The sequence below is a fragment of the Xiphophorus maculatus genome, chromosome 18 (assembly GCF_002775205.1).
Source record: "Xiphophorus maculatus strain JP 163 A chromosome 18, X_maculatus-5.0-male, whole genome shotgun sequence".
NCBI classification, from domain to species: domain Eukaryota; kingdom Metazoa; phylum Chordata; class Actinopteri; order Cyprinodontiformes; family Poeciliidae; genus Xiphophorus; species Xiphophorus maculatus.
In genome coordinates this window covers 15,257,689-15,279,398 of record NC_036460.1, presented here as the reverse complement: position 1 = coordinate 15,279,398, position 21,710 = coordinate 15,257,689, and the positions used below count along the sequence as shown (strand labels likewise).

At 37.8% G+C, this 21,710-nt stretch overlaps 1 protein-coding gene across 1 annotated transcript in view; it reads right to left on the bottom strand.

Annotated features, from left to right (window-relative positions):
- The window catches only part of pcp4 (Purkinje cell protein 4), a 40,703-nt gene extending 38,566 nt beyond the window's left edge, over window positions 1-2,137 (bottom strand). The window contains exon 1 of the transcript XR_001351222.2: window positions 2,004-2,137. The gene's annotated coding sequence lies outside the window, so the exon portion shown is untranslated. The remainder of the gene's footprint in view (window positions 1-2,003) is intronic.
- Between the last annotated feature and the right edge of the window lie 19,573 nt (window positions 2,138-21,710).

The window sequence follows — 21,710 nt, the reverse complement described above, 5'->3', positions numbered from 1 at the left end:
CAAACACAAAGATTACACCATATTGTAGCCATGGTAACACAACAATCAAACTACCAAGATGATTCTTTAAACTTTTACAAAGTAAACTTCCTAATTAAATCCTAAATGTACTTTTTTTTCTCAGCTGAATGCATTAAATAAAATTTTATAACATTGTCATTCTCTTTAAATGATGCTACAGGTTTAGATCTATGGTCTGTTACAATTCAACCATTTCTAGGGGCCCCTGAATGTCTGGAGGCCCCTCCCAGTAGCTACTGAGTTTTCTTTGCCTTGATAATTCTAGTCTTACAATTCTAGATCTCAGAGGTGCTAACATCAAACAATTATAGAGTTAACCCCTTTGAGCTTTTTTGATCTATAAAGCAGTTTGCACCCAAGTTGTTATAGAGGTTAAACCGTCAGATATTATTAGGGCTTATTTAGTAAAATAGCAGCAGTTTTGCTTATTTCATAACTTCATAACCTTTGACCTTCTCTACTCTGGTCTGTTTAACAGCTACAGTCTCAGATCAACTCAGCCCTCCAGGACTGTCAGCAGCAGAAACAGCAACTTTATACCTGTTGGGGAAAATATAGACTAGATTTGCTTTGCATTTCCCCACATGATGGCAATAATATAATAGGATCCAATTAAACTCTTGATTAATATGGGTTGTTGCTATGTCTGTACGGTGTTTTAAGATCTTGTTCATTGTGCCCCTTTTTAACTTTGAGCCCCTGCCCCTCCAAAGGTCTCTGCACGGCCCTGCTTGTATACCTATTTAAAGAAAAGACAAGCTGTATTTCTATAGATAAACTCTTAAGGATCCGCAGCCTTCTATGCAAATTCCTCTAGTGAGAACTTGCTCAAAATTCAAAGCAAGAAACAAGCAAGCAAAGAGTTTATGTGACAAAAAAAAAGCAGAACCAGTTGGGCAACATTCATGCAAATTTTTCTTTGCCTAAAAATATTTGTCTTTGTCCTCTCAGATTTTATGCACAGATAACAAATCAACCACACATTCTTTTTACATGCAAGAAAAAATTAAAATACATACAAGTACAAATAAGTATTTTATACAATTGTCTAAGTATATTTTAAATGTTCTTTAGATGCATTTCAAACTGCGCTCAGCAGCATAAATCACACGTTGAGACTGATAAAATGAGGAGACCCTGACTTTAATGCTCAAATGTTGTTTTTGTTTCTTTACTTTTAATATAAAAGAGAAAAACTCGTTTTTTATTATGTTATCAGCTCCACAACATATAAGATGTTTCCAGCCTGACTTAGATTTTCTACAATCTGTGGAGAAGTCCAGACCTTCAAAACAACTGAAAGAGTTGTTTGGACAAGGATGGGGGGGGAATAAAAAAAAAGCTAAAAATACAATGCTATGAATGTTCTTATCACATAAAACATTATTGTTGGAACTGTGCAAAAATTGTGGTATTTTGTCCCCCAGTCTTCACTTTGAAATGGATGAGTGAAGACTGGGTTTTGTGTAATAATGGTAGATATTTTTGTTTGACTTCTACCGCCCTGATAAAGCCACATCAGAGCAGGAACAATTCCAGTCCATGTGCTGATGAAGTAGCATTATAAACATTTCCTGAATGCGTGAGATCCAGGTGTGCCAGAGAAAGAACTAATAAGTTTTGCACCCGTTAACATGGTGCAGGATTTTCGCCTCCTCCCGTGTGCTGTGCAGCAAGCAACCCATTCAGTGGTGAAAGGAGTGAATCTGTAGGAACAGCATTGCTGCGCCTCTCTTCCATCCTGGATCTGCTGCGCTCCATCCAACACTCAGCAACTGTCAGCATTACTACACTAAATAATGTTTTAAAAAATTACGATGTAAAGCAACACCGTGGCTCTTAGAAACCTTTCTGACCATCAAATTGGTCTTAAATGCCGTTTCAACATGCGCGCCCTGCGTTACGATTCGTGCGTATTTTGGATAAAATTCCGACACTTGTTTTTTAAAAAAAACAAAAAAAAAACAGAAAACCAGTCCTACCTCACTCATGGTGTAAAGTATCGCAGACGTTTTGCTTGCTTCCAGTAGGTGGGATGTAAAAGGAGTTTCAGCCTCAGCGGTCTTTATTAAAAGAGCGGCTCGCCGCGGACGGAGCGGCTTTATAAAGTGTTAAGCACAACTCCTCCGTGTCATCACGTCACTGATAAACCAATAGGAACGCCGTGGGCAAATGTGTCTCCCAAGTCACCACCCAACTTCTTCGAGCGTTGCTGTGTAAGCTCTTTTTTCATGATGATCAGCCAAATAGAGCGACTGATGAACAGCCTCTCACTCCTGCGAGGCATTTCATGCACCAGGCGCCATGTCACCAGTGCAAACTTATCTCACAAAGAGGGGATATGTCATTTCCACCTGTGCCTGCGCTCAAATGCGGAGGTGTGAACACAAAGAAATGATTCTATCTGTCTTATTATGAGGAAAGGATGAGAACAGGAGGCTAAATACAAATGCGTGGATAAATACAAATGTTTATATAAATCAATTTTTAAAAAATAAATCATGTAAATTACATGCTACGTAGTACTAGTCAGTCACTCTGAATCCCAATCTCATTTTTGTTCATCGTTGTGTCTAAATGTAAAAGTACAAGAAAACAAAATACCTTTCAATGCAATGTTAAATGCTTGACATTTTCACTTTTACAAGGGAATAATTTTCTCCATTAAAGTTTACTAGATTCTAATAAGCTCATTAGGTTTTCCAAAGCAACATAATGTTGAATAGAGTCAATAATGACTGAGCTTTGTGTTCATTCATTTTCCTAATTAAACATGAAAACGCTGCAAATTTGTTTGTAGAGGGAATAGTGCATAATAAACTAAAAAAAAGGATCGGTTGTATTATGTAATTATGCATTCCAGCTTTACTCATAGGTTTCATATTAAATGTTTAAATCCATCTGGTGTCTATACTTGCTCTTTCATTGTAGCAGAAGAGATGGTGCCCATTTCCTGCAGCTACTGACAATTTTTTTCACATAAAGTTTTCATGAGAAAACAGTAATCCCGCAATGAGAGTATAAAGTACAGAGAGTTGTGCATCATTACTAGGTGGTTCTACAGCATCTCAAATGGTTTTCAAACTTGGAAAATGAACCTAATTTTATTGGATTTGATTTCATCAACTGATCCAAGTTCCAACTTCAGAGTCCACTGTCATGGTCCACCATAGTTTGAGAACCAACCATATAACAATGCAATACCAATACTATTTCAAAGTAGTGTGTGATTTTACTGCATAAAGAACATATTTTTATAAAGTATTGGACTCAGTTGTCAGAAAACAATGTGCAACGATGTATCAAAGACAAACATTGAAAAGTTTTGGAAAACATAGTCTAAGACTTAGCCCAAAAGCCTCCAGGTAGCCTTTCTTTGATTTGTGAACCATACATGTAAATGGATATCGATTCAGACAGGACCAATATTTTCTCAGAGTTGTGATATAGATGGAAACTGAAGCTTGTTCACTTACATGGACTGCTACTGGAATGCCATGAAGTCCCAGTAGAGTTCTGATGGATGAAAAAAGGAAAGTGATTAAATAAAAATCACCTCTGCTGCCGTGACCTGACTTGTGTGTGTCCATAACTGTCAGAGCCTGTGGAAGCAGGAGCTGGCTGAGGCTTGTGTTTTTGGATCCATGGTCTGCAAGAATAGTTTGCAAAATTTTGCAAAAGTGGGATATTTTAGGGTGAGAGGAAATCATTTTTTCTTGTGCCAAGCACACCAGATGGTGTTGGGATTTTAGTGGAAGCTTATAAAAGTTAGTGAGACACTGCACAATCTGGAGCCACCCTCAATGTAGCATCACTGCTACAAAGCTTAACATGTCTGGATGTTCAAAACTACCATTTTAAAGTCAAGTGCCTTGTTAAAATCTTGCTTAAAAACATTGTTTCCTTCCAGTTTTGTTCACAGTTTAGAAAAAGGACTGAAAATGCTGAACTTAACATTGTATTTAAAAAAAGAAAAATCTTTCCTTTGTCCAATTTACTGTTCAGTCTAGTTAAATGCTAGTCTTTCTATTACCATCATGTGCAATTCCACTCAAAATTTTGCTTACTTTCTCCCATTCATACGTATTTCCTCTGGTAAAACTTCTAAAATCGTTTTATCCCAAAACAAGGATTTTCTGCGCTGTTAGGACAGTGGCCTGACTTTGGACACACCTGAACTATATGATTTAAAACAATCTTGTTTCTTTCAATATTTGAGAAAGTTGGGATACTTTGCATCCAAGAACACTGCCAACACAGAGAATGAAACTCTTAGCAGAATTCATGATAAAAAAAAAGGACTATTGCAGCTGTGGACAATAGATCCCCAGAACCGTTTGCAGATCTGAGGTGAAGGAGAGGTGAGTGACTGAACTATGATAGGCTAGAAATATCTTGCTCAGAATGGGATGTGTCCTACCTGCTGGGGTTATTGCAGATACAATGGAGGAATCTTAGGGAAGGCATGGTCAAAGTAATAGGGAGATGGGCTCTAATGTTCGACAGGTTTAAGAAACAGATAGCAAAAGGATATAAGCTGGGACTGGCTTATAACCTGAAATGGTGGAGGTAATTAGGAAGGCACAGGTGAGCAGGGTTAACTTGATTGGACAAGTTGAGGGTGAGAAGTACAGTGAGGATTTTTTTAAAAATCCTTTAAAGATACAGTCAGAAACATGGCAATCATAACAATATATAAAGCATTGTATATGTAATTTAGATGACTGTCATGTGTGCTCTGGGAGAGAGGTAGAAGCAGGTCAGAAACCTAACGAAGACACGTCAGAGTATGGATGGCAGCTGACGGGGACAGTCTAATTGTGTTCCCCTTGTTCCTTTGAGTGCGCTCATGTCAGCCCTAAAACAAAGAAAAATAAAATCTTTGCTTCATGATTTTTTTTTTCTGTTGTTCACTTCTTTTTCCTGCATCACATATTTATTACTATTTTTGTTTCCATCCAGGTTTTGTTCTTTGCTTTGGAAACTTGATCACTTTTTTTCTTATTTGCTTTATTTTATGCATAATTTTAACCTCAAGGACAGATGCACGTTGTCTATTTTTATCATCCTGCTTGCTCATTCATTGAAACCGTTCATGTAAATGCATGTTAACAAGACCTTTAGCAAAGATTTATGAACAAGCAGAACCACGTTTCTGTGTTTTTCCACCATGTTTCTCCTCTTCAACAAGCCAGTCAGTGCCCTGTGTTTCTATGCAGACTGTCATTTATTAAGGAAGAGCAAGCGAAGCATTCACCTGCAGTGCTTCTTTTTATCTGTCTCAAAGTGAGGAAGCCAATCTGAGCCCAGCAGGCTAGTTCATGGGAACAAAGACTGACCTCAGTGTTCCTCTTGCTGCAGGTTGAGGCTGCTGGATAAAAATAAACACCCTGACAGTTCCTGTTGACGTTAAACAAGTGAAGATGAGAAACATCCAGTGCAAATCAAATCACTTTTATCACGACAAATTTGATAATTAAAATAGTGATGAAAATGCAGAATATTTTTAGACACATGGAGAGGTACTTTAAGCATTACGAGCAAAGGCTTCAAAAATAAATCAAAATTAGCCAAAAAGGTTTTGTGTTTACAAAATGACTTAAAAAGAACACATTTGATTGCGAACACAAAGTTGTGATTCCTCCTCATACTCTGCCATGCATGAAAATCTGAAGCTGAAAGTATTTTTTTTTAACTATTTCAATTCTACTTTATGTGGCATCAAAAGTTAATCACCAAATCTGTAACATTTTGGGAGAAGGATTTGTTCCATTTGTGGAAAAACAAGAACAATTGTATAAATGTCTAAAACAAAACACAAATATGTATCCAAACTGGATTTTGCTCTCAAGATGAAAGCCTCAAAAATTGATTTCCCCTCACTAAAAGTCTTTTTACACTCTGACTAACATCATTATGTGTACTGTGTACAGTGTACTGTCAGTTCTGATACTGACAAAATATAGTTACAAAATATAGTTTTTCCAAAAAGTGCTTCAGATTCATGATTTATTCAAGAATAAATAAAAAAAAAATGTTACAACGACTCGCATTGAGAACTACAGCATATTCTTTGTCCAGACGTCTGCAGTTCACTTGGGCTTACTGGACATTGGCCAGTGGTGGTGGAGATTGATATTTCAATAGCAGCCGGAGGTTGTCAAAATGTTGTGTAGCACACATATGGCTTGCAAAATCAAAACAAATAAAAAGGTTTTCGTTGATTTTAATTTAGGAACAAATTCAGATGAGCTCTACGAAAATGGGTTGGTCATTAAAGCCTCATGAGAACGTGACATGAAAACCTCCTTCAGATTCAAGTTACAGTTTGATCAAAGCTGAGAAAGCAAATCCTGTGATAACAGTTCACTGTGCTTGGCAAATGTATGTAAGAAAAATAAATATTTTTTCAACTGAACTGAACTGCAACATCATCCTATTTAAGTATGATCAGAACCAGTCAGAGGGAAGTCATTTTATTTTCCTATCATTATTAAGTGCAGTCACTAAATTACAGAGCAAAATCTTGCAGAACTTCAAATCTCTTGGGCAGGTCTTCAGGGTTTAAGGAGGAAAGAAGATTTTTAGAGAAAATATTCTCATGTTTGAGGACCTTTTACTTGCCCTTCTGTATGCATGTATTTATTTTTTTGCTGCCCCATGGGATTCATAGGAAGGTTACAGCAGACGCACACAGATTCAACTCAGTAACACTCTTGTGGACATGTTAGCTGCTCACAGTTTCACAGAGCACGTAGCCTGAGTAGCAGGAGCTAAGTGTAAAGTATAATTCACAGTCATTGTGCTCCACAGGGGACATCACCAGATATATGATACACAGCTGAGAACATGGTTTAAACTCTATCTTCACATGCACAGTCAGGCGCTCTGCACCAGCTTTCAGGATTAAGTGTTTCAACTCAGAGCGCCATACAATAATATGAGTCTATCTGCTGAAAGAAATGATTTATCTTTATCATCACCCACAGAGACAGTTAACTTCACCTTCACCAACGCCATGAAGAAGAACATGTCTCTGTGTTTGACTTACTTTGTTTTTAATGTAATTCTTTATTGCGCTAGTCTTGCATAGAAACAGAACGCCTTACCAGTCATATCCTCTTTTTCTTAGCAATAATGTTCCTGTTGGCATCAGAGTAGAGGTTTAATTTGTACAGGTGATTACATTTTCAATCAAATGTGATCTTGCAGGAGATTTGAAATGTAATTTGTTAATAAGTTGCAAACGTATTTACAGATTTCTTCTATTGACAACAAGCCTCAGTGTGTTTTCCTGGGATTTTATGCACTAGACTCTAAGTCTAGTGCATACTTTCATACTTTCAAAAGTATAAAATGGACTGGGATAGATAGATGCTGCGAGGTGCTTTTCTTCAGCAGGGACAGAAAAGCTGGAGCTGAAGGGAGGATTGATGGAGGCAAATACAGGATAATCCTGATAGCAAGTTCAATTTTCAGAGGGACAACAACTCTAAGCGTACAGCCAGAGCTACACTGGAATGGTTTAGATCAGGGGTCCTTGAGATCTACTGTCCTGAAGGTTTTAGATGCAATCCTGCACCAACGCAGCTGAATTAAATAACTGAATTACCTCTTGAAGATGCCAAGAGGTAATTCAGTTGTTACCAAGTTTCCCTGGTAACGAGCCATTCATTTGGGTTGGAGACCTCTGGTTCAGATCAAACCACATTCATGTAATAGAACGGCCTAGACCTGAGAGGTGGAGCTCACAGATGAATTTAGCCAATGTGACTCGGAAAGATGGAGAAAAAAAAATCACCCCCTAAATGTGCAAAACTGGTAGCGATATAACCATGCAGTTGTAACTTTATAGAAAAATGTTTTTACCAAGTTCACACTTCCAGGGGTTGAACACAAATAAAACCCCACACTTTTCAGATAATCATTTGAGAAAAAATAGCAAGGTTTAGATTGAGACATCTGGTGAAGGAAATAAAATGTTACTGATCCACAGAATATTCCTAACAAGGCCAGTATAAAGTGTAAAAAGACCCAGAACCGCCAGCTGTGAAAAACAGCATCTTGAACAGGGTCTGCATAAATCAACAATGAGGAGAGGATGAGCTGGTTTAGAGCAAGAATGAATTGAAACCTAATTATGATGTTTTAAAAGAGAGCTCCAGGAAAAAGTGGTTAAAAAAAAGCTGACTGAGAAAAAGGACAGTGGGAGGAAAAGAAGCAGCAAGTGGGGATGAGGAATCTAGAAAAGGGAAGATCAAAAGCAACTCAGGGTGAGATAAGTGGTGAAAAATCTGCAGAAAAGCTTAAACATTCATCTTCAGATATTTAGCCTCAGCTCTTCAAACTAAAACATCAGACCAGTTCAGAACAAGTTGAGATAATATTTCTGCTGTATTATTAACAAAGAAGCCTTTAAAGATGGCTTCTTCGTTTTAAAGATAAAGAAACCTTTTAATCAATAGCATGTGCAATTCTTGAGTTTTTTTTGCATCATGCTCCAGTGTCAGCTTGTTAAGTAAGTGCACACTCAGATGAGATCATTGCTGTTGGATGTAAACAGAAACTCTTTGCGCAGCTATTAGTCTTTATATGTAATTTCTCCTCCTTCCAGCTATTTAACAAAACAGAAATAAACTCAACACTTCAAAATTTTCTTCACACCTTCTTTGGCATCTTACTCTAATCATTCGAGCATATCTACCAGCGACAGCTGCATAATAAACTCTCACAAAGAAAGCTTTAAAAGCCCAGCCTAATGGAATCTATTGTGTCATCTAAAGCCATTGTCTCGCTTTCCCTCAGTGCTGTTTTATGTCTTCTTTATGTCATTTCCCCTCCACTACAAAGCTGCTGTCAGATGCCACAATATTGTGCGTTCCTGGGATGTGCTGGCTCTGTCTCTTGATGACTGTCTTCTGCAGTTCAGTCCTTATGCGCAGAAACACTCGTCCTCGTTTTTAATAATGTTTTAGGTTCAGAAATGGTGTTTTACTGTTCATGTAAGAGTGCTACACATTATGTTACGGATGCTGTGTTCTAGGTGTTAATCTTATTTTAAAATTCTGATTTATTTTTTTTACCCAAAAACACAACTACCAACAAGAGGCCCCAGAAGTTTCTGCTGCTTCTGTGCATTGATTCTTTACATTTCTCACATTCTTAGTGCATGTGGCTTACAGGTGATCTACTGGCTTTTCTAAGCTCTGTGGCAGAAGGAAACTTTTCAGACTCAAATGTGGATTTTGCACAGTTTTGATATAGTCTGTCAGACTATCCCCCCCAAGGAATATAACAATAAAGATGAGTAGAGAGCTTGACTTGTGAATAATTCAAACTTAAAATATTTGAGCCAGAACTCAACTTTGATCCCAGGAACCCAACAACTTGTCTCTTTCTGAGTGTAGAGTAATGTAATGGTGCAATATGTTCCTACTTTTGCACCATCTCCTTGGTTTTGCTCCTGGAGGTATTTAGTGCCAACAGTTTTGTGAATCCAGTGCAGATATAAAAGAAAATAAACATCAGCAGAAGCAGAACAGTTGCATATTTGCAAACTTAATTAGTTGAAACACTAGTTATTTTCAAAAAAAGATTTTGATCAACTTTTTCACACAACAGTTTAAGATCAATGTGACCACACTGATATCCAAGGTGTGTGTTGCCTTCATGTGAGGTCTGGACTTGATTTGTCTTGGTCTGTCTGTGGTGCTGATCAATACCAATTGTATTACACATGGAACAGAGCCAGACCGATGTGCAGAGTCAGCACCTGCATACAGATGGATGGGAGTGTGGGAATATTGGCAATGCTGCCACTTTTTCATATTAGGCAGAATCACTTTAATAGTAAATGAATCTATCTTCAAGCAATCATCATATTAATGGCAAATTAGAGGTTGCTGTATTGCCATTTGATTGCAAAATCGATTTCAGGTTTCGGGCTTGAAAAAAACATATGTTTTTGAAAAAAAGGAAATACTGTAAAGCAAGTGGAAGGACATTTTAATGACATGTTCTTGTAAATTTCCAGATTAGAACATCATAGTCTGGAAAATGAGAATGACATGGATTAGAATATTTATACCAAATAATCTGTGCAGTTCATCCAAAGAAAACCTAGAAGTGATGAAAAATTATGCCAATTTTGCATCTTTAGAATGTTAAACTTTTACTACTTTATGGTTCTGAGCAGAGATACAGCAGCTCTTTGAGAGGCTATATTTAATTTAAGTAACTACATAAACCTATCAGTAATATTTGGGTTTACTGTCCTCAGTTTTAGATCAGTAATATTTTAAAACAAGAGAATGGACTGAATTTACAATGCAAATTAAAATAGTAGTGAACGTTTAATTTATCCAATAATTCAATTCAAAACCCAAAAGTCACCAACCAGATTCATTACAAAGAGAGCAACATTTTGCTTAGTGCTTATTTATGTTCAAATTGATGACCATGGCTTGCAGCTTTTTGAAAGATATGTTCTCAATACGTGATCATGGCTCCTTCAGCATGAATTACTGCGCCAATAGATTGTTGAGGTGTCACCTTAAGGTTGTCTGCATTGTTGCTCTGGTGTCTCGTCTTCCCGAAAATATCCCACAGATTCTCTACGGTGTACAGTTCAGGTGAGCTTGCTGACCAATAACCATTGCATAACCATGTCAGTATTGCATGTATTTTTTTTTTAATTATTTTTGGCAATATTGGTAAGTCCGGCTGGAAAACAAAACATAGCTACCAAAAATCACTGAATGTGGAAACTTCACAATCAACCCAAAAAAATGTGGATTTATAACTTTCCACTTTGAAATAAAAAATATATTTTGGTTGGAAAATAGGGCTCAGGACCAGAGGGCAATACTTCAATTTTCCTCTGTAGCCGAGGTGCGACACTCCTAGTGGTATCTCTGCTTTCGGTTGGGCTTTACGTAGGAATGCAGGACTGTCAGGTGGTCCTTAAATGTCTGAAGTCTTGGGAATCTTGCTCAGTCTTAAAAATGCATTAATTCATAATCCTCTCAAAACTGTTTGTTCTTGTGCATCTTTTTTTAACCACATTTTTTTTCTCCACAAAGCTTTCCATGAGTGCACTCGTGTGTAGTGCAGTTAATAGCCAGCATTTTTAACTGAATGGAAGAGCACATTGGCAGCATTTCAAATTTCCATCAATTGGCACCTTTAACAAACATTAGACATGTTGCGTAAAGGTGTGCGGAAGCAGCGCAGACTATTTTACACGAGTTTTATCAGAATTGAACAGGTTTGAAAAGGAAGAATGGAGCCTCAAACACAGAACCTGAAGTGCAAATGAACAAAAATTTAAATATCACTGAGTTTACTTTTTAAGTTGAGTTACTTTTCTATTTTGCTGTAATTTAAGATGTGGTTTAATGAAACTGTTCTGTGAACTTGTTGACCATATAATTATTAACCAATAAGACTACAACATTCATTTTGTTTAAACCGATAAATTTTTGTATTGAATTTTTTTTCAAAGATCTTTGTATCAGATTTGTTTCTCAGAGTGCCGAAAGTTGGGCCAGTGCAACCAGAAACTGAAAGATCACAGGGAAAGTCTTAACTCTGGAATAACCATGTAACAAAAGCAGACAAGGTCAGCTAAAATCAGACGGCGCACAGTGACGTGTCAAGTTTTATTCAGAGGTAAACAAATATTCAGTTTGCCTCAGCACGGTTTTACTGCTTGAGGACAGAACAAAATATAACAGAGACACAGCAGGTTTTTCAGAGACAGGATGGTCATCTGCTTTCAAACTCCCACAAAGGAACAATGTTAAATGAAGAGCATCCTCAAAGAAGTCCGCAGTGAGAGAGGTGTGCAATTGGATTGTTTCACACTTTTGTCTTTGGCTCTGCTATGAGAAAAAGAATGTAAATTATACCATTAACTGAGTAACAAATTATTTCAGTGAAGCAGAAAACCTTTTTTTTTGTAAGAGACAGAAGAATCATTCAACTCTGATGTATCCATGATGAATCACTCCCTAATTAATACCCAACCAAAGCATTCAGTTTTCCTCAAATGTTCCAGACGACGAGAATAGAAACTGATTCTGAAGATTTCTAAAGATTTAAAAGGGATGAAAGTGCTGAACATGGCTAGAGGCTTCTTAAACCAGATAGCACAAAAGGCAATGGCAGAGTGTGTATGGTCATTACCTATAGATGATCAATACCCATTAGCTTGAAAAGTTGTTAATTATTTCTTGTTTACCCAGCTGCATTGGATGAGAGAGGACACAGACAGACACACTCACATGAGTAGCAGCTGTGCTTATCTTTCACACCTAATGTTTCTATAATCAAACAGTGTTAAAAGTTCTTACGCTTATGCATTAGTGTTAAGGAGGTAGGTGATAAAATGAAAATACTTCCACAATATAACCTTACCGCCTAGCTTCTTGGGTTTGTGGACATTTTCGCTTTCAACAGATCACTTTAAAGTTACAGTAAAAAGGTGGAAGTCACCTTTATCTCAGTGCCCATGAGAAACATTTTCTTTCTTCAAATCTCCTCCTGACCTTTATCTTTCCATAATAACTTTTCGTCCAATCAGATTGGCTCGCTCTGCAGCATTTCTCCCACCTGTACCTAATCAGTGATGAGTCAGCAGGATCAGGACTCTTCTTAAAACCAGTTCGTCTTGATTCAGCTCATTCATTGCTTCTCAACCTTCACACAGGTTTATTCTAGAATTGAGACTGAACAACACATTCGAAGGGCTGCAAATTTCCCCAAGGCCACACTTTGGACACTCCTGGTACAATGCATTCTGTGACCAGAAAAGGATTGGAAAGAATTTGAAAATCAACCTAATTTAATCACCATCTGATATCTTGAAGCGTCTCTGATTAACATGTTTACTTTTAGATTTCCAATGTGTATAAATGTAGGCTTTCTCATATAAAATCCAGGGTAACTCGGACGTCGCCAGAATTCAATGACAGTCAAAGCTGCCAGTTTTAATCTTGGCAGTCTGTCCGTTCATATCAGCCACAAATCCATTAGTATTTGTTGGCAGCCTGAGTTGTGATTCAAAAATAATGCATTTCCCCCTACTGTTGACCTAAGACAAGGCAAACTCTGTACTCCCATTTCCTCTATTGCATTCTTTGATTAGGAAATAGTCAGGGTTTCCTCTTTCACCTTAAGGTGACTCCAGCTAGTCTCATTACTAGGATTAACAAGCACAAAAACATTTCCTTGTACTTGCTATCCTGGCTCTTCATTAGATTCTGTATTGATTTTAAAATCTTACTTCTCACCTTTAAAGCCCCAAATGGCTTTGCACCAAAATGAATCACAGATTCTCCCAAACATTTCAATCTAGATCTGTAGATGATGCCCTGGCATCTGTTTTCCAATTGAGCCTTCCCCGGAGTAGCTATTTAATGAAATCTCTCTTTCTGCAAAACTAAACCACATTAAGCCACTTTATCTTTTTTGAAGCAAAAAAAATTAAGCTTTCATGTCTTCATGTCTTACTGGAAAAGCAAGCTCATAGTTAGTCTACATTTCTGTTTTCAGTTCCAGATATGGTATCATACCTACTCTGATCTAGAAATAAATGACCAGGAAAGATATTTTATGTTTTTGGCAATTATATGCAAGAAATATGCGTTTTAATGTGGAAGAAAATTATTTAGGAGGCAGAAGGAGATGTCCCCACAAATAAACCTTTATTGAGGCTTCACTTTGTTTTTTACAGTTTAAATGAAAAAAAACCATGACCCTCTATTTCAAAAATAATTTCACAAATGTATTATTGAATTCAGTAGTGCCTTAGACGACACCATTATGTAAAAAAAGAAGAAAAAAAAAACAGGGGAAATCCATTGTCTTTGCTCCTTGCATGTATCACACCTTGGAGGGAGCTTAGAGCTTCATTAATATGCAAAGCCTCTCCAAAAGTGCCATTGGATAAATCTGTGCTCCTTTATCAAAGTTTTCCACATCTGCATATCTTTAGCTCTCAACTTTGTTTTTATATTTACATGAGAGAGTGTTTTATCATCCTGGTGGAAGATGAGGGTGTTACATTACACTGTGTGTACGAGGGAGATCAAGCTAAGGGAGTAAAACCACACACACTTCATCTGCTGCAACACCTTAAAACAATGATATATGTGTAATAAATACATAGAGAATGTGTGGTTCCTGTTTTTACTACAAATCTAATTCATATATTTCTCTTGAACTGCTGTGTTGGGTGAAAAAGTGCACATAGAGATTGTAGTTGGTTCTGTAAGAGGCTTTCACCTCTTCGCAAAATGCTGAACAGCTTAGTGTACTGTTGCATATTATCAAGAGACACAGCTGCCTTTTCTGGGTGACCTTACATGCACTTCTTCTGGAAACCTCTCTTTAAAGTGCTTAATTTCCACAGTCAAAGTGGACAAAAAGAAAACCATTTCACTGTTTTGCAAGTTGCTGAAAATTTAATATGCAAGTGTTTGTAAAAGGACAAACTTTAATTCTCTTTTATAACCAGCAGACCAACAGAACACAGCACTTCACAGGTCAGTTTTTTTCGTATGTCTAAGAATATCTCGATGAATTAAATAATAATGGCCGTTCACAGGACAAGTCATGTATAAAATCAAACCTTCATTTGAGCTGAAATGAAAGGACATTTTTTTTTTACCCCTCCAGGGTTTTTTTGTGGGTTCTAGTGTCCCTTATATGACAGTAGGCTGACAGGAAACAGGGAAGGAGAGGGGGGAAGACATGCAGCAAATGTCGTCGGGTCTGGGAGTCGAACCCACGACGGCCGCGTCGAGGACTCAAGGCCTCCAAATATGGGTCGCGCTAACCACTACGCCACCACGGCACGCCCATGAAAGGACATTTTCTCCTTTTCTTATCTGTAGTACTTAGAAGTCTATAAGCGATCATATCACTGCCCTGTTTTACGGACAAGTCCTCTGGACTGCAACAGAGGCAGTTCACTCCTTTAAAATGAAACACATAAATAAATGGCAGTGACACAACCAGTGTGTTCACAACATGCAGATAGAAATATCTGCATGTTTGTCTTTTTTTGTTTTTTGTTAAATTCAGCTATCTCAAGAGCCTCCTATATTCATAAGAGTTCCACAAAAAATAGCAGTTTTTCATTCATAATACATTAATGCATTGTACAAGAAATTAAAACTTGTGTATCATTCTGGTCTGATCATACGGGATATCAGATTAATCAGCTGTTTTGTCATTTTTTGTAAATTGCATTATCCTGGAATGGTCACTGTTCATAACAATGTCTCTCCCATGCTAAAGTTTTGTCTATATTGCACATTTTTAACAAGCCACACAAAGTACTTTATGGCATGTCAAACATGTAAATTGAAAAATCCTGCAGCTCATCTGGTAAGTGTTCACCTTGTTCAGAAAAAAATGTACAAAACCCCCAAACTCGCTTAAACTACCATTAGCTACATATTCTCGCCTTGTTTTTCTTTCCCATTAAAATTACTTCTTCATTTAGCTCCTTATCTTTCCTGGGCAGAACCACTTACAGAGCTGTTGCTGGCAATAACTTTGTGAACTTTCTGTTTTTTATTTTCTAATGAAAGCATTCTTGCTCAGTCCTTCTAGCCTTGCCTCTCCTCAGACGGAGATAGTGAGCCAGCTGAAGTTGCCATTAACTTCACATATTCTTTTTGCTTTTCTTTTCGATCTAGAGAGTAGTCCTGTGTCTCAGTGCTTCTATGTTTATTCTGTATCCCCTTCAGGTCCTTTCTGGCCCTCAGTTGGGCTAGCAGACGGCTGCTCATAATGAACAGGTTATGCTGGAGGTTTCTTCATGCTAAAGAGTTATTCCTCTCCACTGCTGCCACAGACTTGCCCAGGATGAGAGATTGTTGTGAAGTTGATGAAGCAGTTACTGGTGCTTTTTTAGATACATCATCTTGTTCAGTTGCCATTAAAAGATCAACCAAATTTAACTCTAATCCACTAATATAATTAGGACAGAAAATTTTTAACATATTAGTATGACCAGATTGATTTTATATAAATTTTGACCAATGCTCATTCTATCTAACTTGATATAAAATGGAATATTTGTCTTGTGAAATACTTTAAGAGGACATTTGTTATGAATTGATAGCATACACAGAAAAGACTGTGATCCACCATGGGCTTTATAGTTTTTCACTAAAGAAACACGTTTCAGTTTATAAAGTAACTGTTTCTTGAACCACTGGAAGACATCTGCACAACTACAATATTTATCACTGATATAAATTATTGTAATATATGGTTTGACGTGGTTCAGATGACAAGAAAACTGTGTTGAGCCTCCAATGGAACGGTTTAATGACCAATATAAAAGCTGAAAATCAACCTGTCTCAAAAATGTGTTGCAGGCGGCAGAGTCAGGGTTATAATTGAGATTAAGCCATACAGTAATCCCTGCGGCTTAATCTCCACTCATGCACATTTGCTCTCCATGTTTGCTCAACCATGTATCCATTTTCCAGTATTGCTTTGGTTTTAGCTGATTATTCCAGTGATGCCCAGCTCATGACAGAGAGGAATCCCCACGTGTTTCCTTATCGCCACGCCTCTCTGTTGTTCAGGTTGTTAAACTGCATGAATCAGCAATGAATCCCACAAAATGTGCTCTTTGTCAAAAGATAGTGGCCACATAAGTCTTTTTGGGGCACTCGTTTTGTGACAGCTGGATGTCATTTATCAGAAGGGCCCTGTCAGGGGATGTGGTCAGCAGAAGTGCTGATACACTGGACATCAGCCCCATTCCCTGGCAGAGTTGTTGCCATTTGAGCTGTGATAGATGGACAAGTAGAGACGCTGGGGGAAAAACGGCCCAAAAGTTTGGGCAGTTTCAGCCGCCCTAATCATTTTAGAAGACAGACGAGGTCTCAATGACCTGTTGATATAAAACAGAGGGGAAGGGTGAAAACTATCCAAAAATAAAATAATAAAAGTTAAATCATTAGTAAAATAAAGCTAAAAAGAAAAAGAAAGCTAAAAATAAAGTTAGTTGTAACTAAATTAAATTTTTGAAAAATTCCACCTATTAATTTAGGTCACAAATCTGAGGTAATTTTGAAGGCAGATATAAAACATTTTTTAAAAAAAAGATAACATTTCAATCATCACTTCAAAGATTGCGTGACAGCGCTGGCTGGACTCCTGCCAGGCTCTCTCTTGTTTCTACTCCTGTTTGTTGTGTTCAAGGTCTTAAGCTGTTCTCCTGGAGAGAAGAGTGTCTGGTTTGGAAAACTCAGGGTCCCCCCTTTGTTATTTGTAGATGGTGTGATTCTGTTGGCGTCTTCAATTAATGATCTCCAGTGTGCTGCGGTTAACAGCCCAGTGTGAAATAGCTGAGATGAAAAACAAAAAGGTGGACTGCATCCGCCTCATGTGGGTAATGTTTGAGCACAACTTAAATACAAGAAATTTGCATAGTGCAATAATTATGGGTTATGTTTTTTCTGCACTCCCAAAAGGTTTTAAAAAATCTTTGTCAAGAACAGGATGGCTGCAAATATATGTGCATGGTTTGGTGGGCAGTGATGACACAAAAAGGGTTTTGTAATAAAGATGAGAGATCTCTTGTGGTTATAAACTTTAATATAGCTGGTTATGATATTAGTTGTTTTAAATTCCAAGTAATGATGTCTGGTCCCAGAAGAGAGAGAGCGACAGACTCTTTTTACCAATAGAAACCTTTTAGAGTCACACCTTGCAAACAATTAGTCCTAAGGGTTTGAATGAAGAATTATTAAACTGTCTTCTCTGAATTAAAATTTTCTCAAATTATCTTGTTTCTGACCTTCTTTTATATGCTTTGTGGTTGTGCATCACTAGAAATATATATACTCTTTCTGCAGCCTTACAGAGGATATGTTGACCTTGCTGTAGAACAGTGCTTCTCAATTCCGGTCCTCAGGCCCCCCTGCCCTGCAGGGCCCCCTCCCCCTGTTTTAGGTGTTTCCCTGCTGCCACACACCTGGATTGAATCTATGAGTGATTAACAGGCTTCTGCAGTACTTGATGGCTGCAGAACAGGTAATGCAATCATTTGGATCAGCTGTTCTGAAATATGGGTACAGCTAAAACATGCAGAGCAGGGGGGCCTGAGGACTGGAATTGAGAAGCACTGCTGTAGAAAGATAAATCATAAAGTTGTTTTTATGTTCATCTGAATCATGTGCCTATCATTTCGTTCTGATTCCAGAGTTGTGCAGGCTGACTGCCGTCTTTGATATCAAAGACGGCAGTCATATGAATCATGACTGGAAGAATAAAATCCTGGAACGTCTTCCAGTCATATGAATCATGACTGGAAGAATAAAATCCTGGAACCAAGTAGCTGAAATAAACTTCTTCCATATCTCTTAGAGATGTAGTGACGATCTCCACCATCGGGTGGTTGAAGTAGAGGCCCTGCTCCTCAGCATACAGACAGAGGGGTGAATGTGATAATTCCCTGAATGTTGAGCAAATCTTGATCCATTCAAAACAATCACTTAAGTGGGTGAAATTATGAACATGTTGCCAGTCTATCCCAGTGCCAGCTCAGAGATGTATGACCCAGATAGCAGTGCAGCCACACACTCACTCCAAAGGAAATTCCCTTCTTTGTAGGAACACCTGGAAAACACACATCTGCATGGTAACAGCATGTGAGATTTGAAATATGGACCATAATACAACTACATCAGCATTTTAATTGTCAAATTTTAACTGATTCTCAAGCAAAAAGTCAGTTACAGAAACTATTGGAAAACTGAGCAGCTTTCATTGAATCCTAGCCATTTTAAATGAGAGACCCTGAAACCCAATTTCATCATGGGAGTTCAATTTGAATAACTTAATCTTTCAACTCATTTTCACTTCTGCAAAAACTTTATGCTTTGGATTTGAATCTTCCATCCAAAGGTTGGGTCCTCCACTACATTCAGTCTTCGACCAGCAAAACCTCTGACTACGCTACATTTATTCCTGTTGCAAACAAGGTCATGTAAAGAATTTTGACCTCAATTGCAGATAATGGCTGTGGGCTCATAATACAGTTATACTGAGCAACTTTTGAAGGCTTTTAATTAGGAGCCCTATGCCATGATACACTTAAAAGCACAGGCTATTACTAATGAGTGCGTGTTTTAAGTTATTCATCACAGGAGTGCTATACTAGTGCTTTTCCCCCTGAGAGCCAGAACAAAACATCTACTGGCTAATTTGTGGTGACCAGAGCCAAGAGCTTCCATTTAATTAAGTCAATCAACACAGCAGCATTTTGAGGCAGCAATGCTTTTCTGTGTCACTGCTATGCAAGAGTTAATATCTAAAAGGCTGAAGATTGGATGGAATGCCATTTTATTAGATCTCAAATTTAAAATAATGTTTTAGTTTGGCCCTATTTTAGTCCTTTTTCTAACCCTTCTTTAGGTCAAACAGGAATTCATCCAGGTCTGGATTTATTTGAAACAAGGCTCCTCCATAGGGATTTGACCCAGCATATTCTAACGTCATGGACACCAAAAATTGAATTGGTAAGAAAAACCCATAACAAGTAAGAATCAGGGTAAAAATCATTATTTTTGACCATTCACCCTTTCTTTAGACTGATGTTTATCTCCATTGGTCAATGGGTAGACCGTGACCGCTCAGCAGTCCAGTGGCCAAGACAAACACCTAAGTCACTTGAAGTGGCCAATTAACCAAATTTGCAGGCACTCAGAAATGTGCACACAGAAATGCACTAGTTTGAATTAAAGTCTGGATAAGATATTGCATTTTGTAATCCCTAATAGTTGCTATGGGATATTTAAGGATTATGCAAGCATGTATTGAAACAACCAAAGCAACACCCCAGGTATGTTTTTAATCAGAGAATATTATAACACGATATAAAGCTCAAAATCGCCGATTTTACATAATACTCTCCCCAACCTCTTTAAAGGAACAACCTATAGTAGTTTTTATGTGCTGTAATAAAAAAAAACTAGAAGCAAAAAAGGAGCTGAAAGTATTTCTTAAATTTGCATAGAATAAATTCTTTAAATCAAGTTGTTGGTTTTCAGTCCCGCAACAACTGAGCTGTTAATGTCACACTCCGTTTCAATAGGGGGCCTGGGTAATATATATGCACAAAATAAAAATACCTAAAATAACTCAGGCAACCTCTCTAGGCAGATAATTTTGATGAGAACACACAACGTGTAGTGCCCAGTATGTGAAGTGCAGAGATGCTCCTCCAGTAATGTGAGGATTACTTCACTACAACCATGTTAACAACCTTCCTTTATTTTTTTATTTCTTTTTCTGCAGTCCTTACATAATTTAAATTTTTCTGAATACCAACAGATCTACAAAGTGTGTAGGACTTACTAGAAAACAGTGTTTCTCAGCTCTGCATTGCACTGTTTGTGTTATCAACATGAGCATAATGAACAAGTATGACAATTCGTTGTATGAGTATTCACAGCTAAAAATAGCCGCAACCAAAAGCCCTCCTTGATGTTGTTTTATATATGACAAATGAGAAGAATGACTTCTCTTTCCTAGCCTTGTTCTTTAAAATGGCGAGACAGATTTCTGTGAGTGTGCGGCTTTGACGTGCTCTGTTCTCCTAGCAGCACTTCAGTACTCGGATTGCTAATGGAGCCTGGCGAACAGGAAGTAGGAAGAAAAGCATAACAAGCCACTGGAGACATCACGCTGCCCTCCAGAGAGCCATTAAGCAAAGTTTCCACTTGTTTTATTCATACGGTAAAAAAAAAAAAAAAAGCGACAGCAGTGACTTCTTGCTAATTGCATATGGAACACTGTAAAGGTAGCTGAGGAGATGCACTTTAGCAGCACACTTTTCTTCTTCATTCCCAGTGGTTGAAAAGGGAAAAGCCTTTCCTGTGATGCATGCAAGGAGGATGTAGCCACCTCCTTAACAATCAGGCTGCCCCTGCACTCTAAAGTTAGCATGCTGATGTAAGAGTGTGGTTGCCAGAGAAGCAACTGAAAATGTGCTGCACAGCAATATCATGCAAGAAAGAGATCAGCGTTTACCAGACAAGAAGATGGCTGCTGTTATGAGAAGTGAAAGGTTAGAACCTTATAAGGTTCTCAGTCCCTAGCCAGGATCACTTGATGAGCGTTTAAGTTACATAAATACACTTGGTGGAGTGTAATTGGCACCAATGGAAGTCTCCATGTAAGCCTCAAGAGAAGACAAGGTCAAAACAGTAAATGTGGGCCATACATCTTATTTAACCACTGCAAGTGTCAGGCATGCTAAGAAAACTTTATTTATTTAACAGCCTGTTGTCTCAGTGCCAGGCGTTTGGTGCGAGAAAACAGACGATGAAAGCATGGCTGCGGGAGAGAGGGGACAAACGCTTTCTTCACGTTCACTGGCAAGATGTGATTTCCAAACTAAGGATCTGTGTCAGCCATCTGGTGATGGAAAGGAGCAGAGAACAATGTCAGCGTGCTACTTTCAATAATGCAGACATGCATGCTGTCACTACAAAGCTGACAACTGAAGAGGAAGTTTTCCAAAATGGAAGTTTTCTTGTATAACAATAAATTAATATGTAAATATTCATTCTTCAATACTATGACCAAGAATTCCCATTGTCTCATTTATGTTCCTTTTTACTAAAAGTGTTGTTATTATAGGCCTCTTAATGACT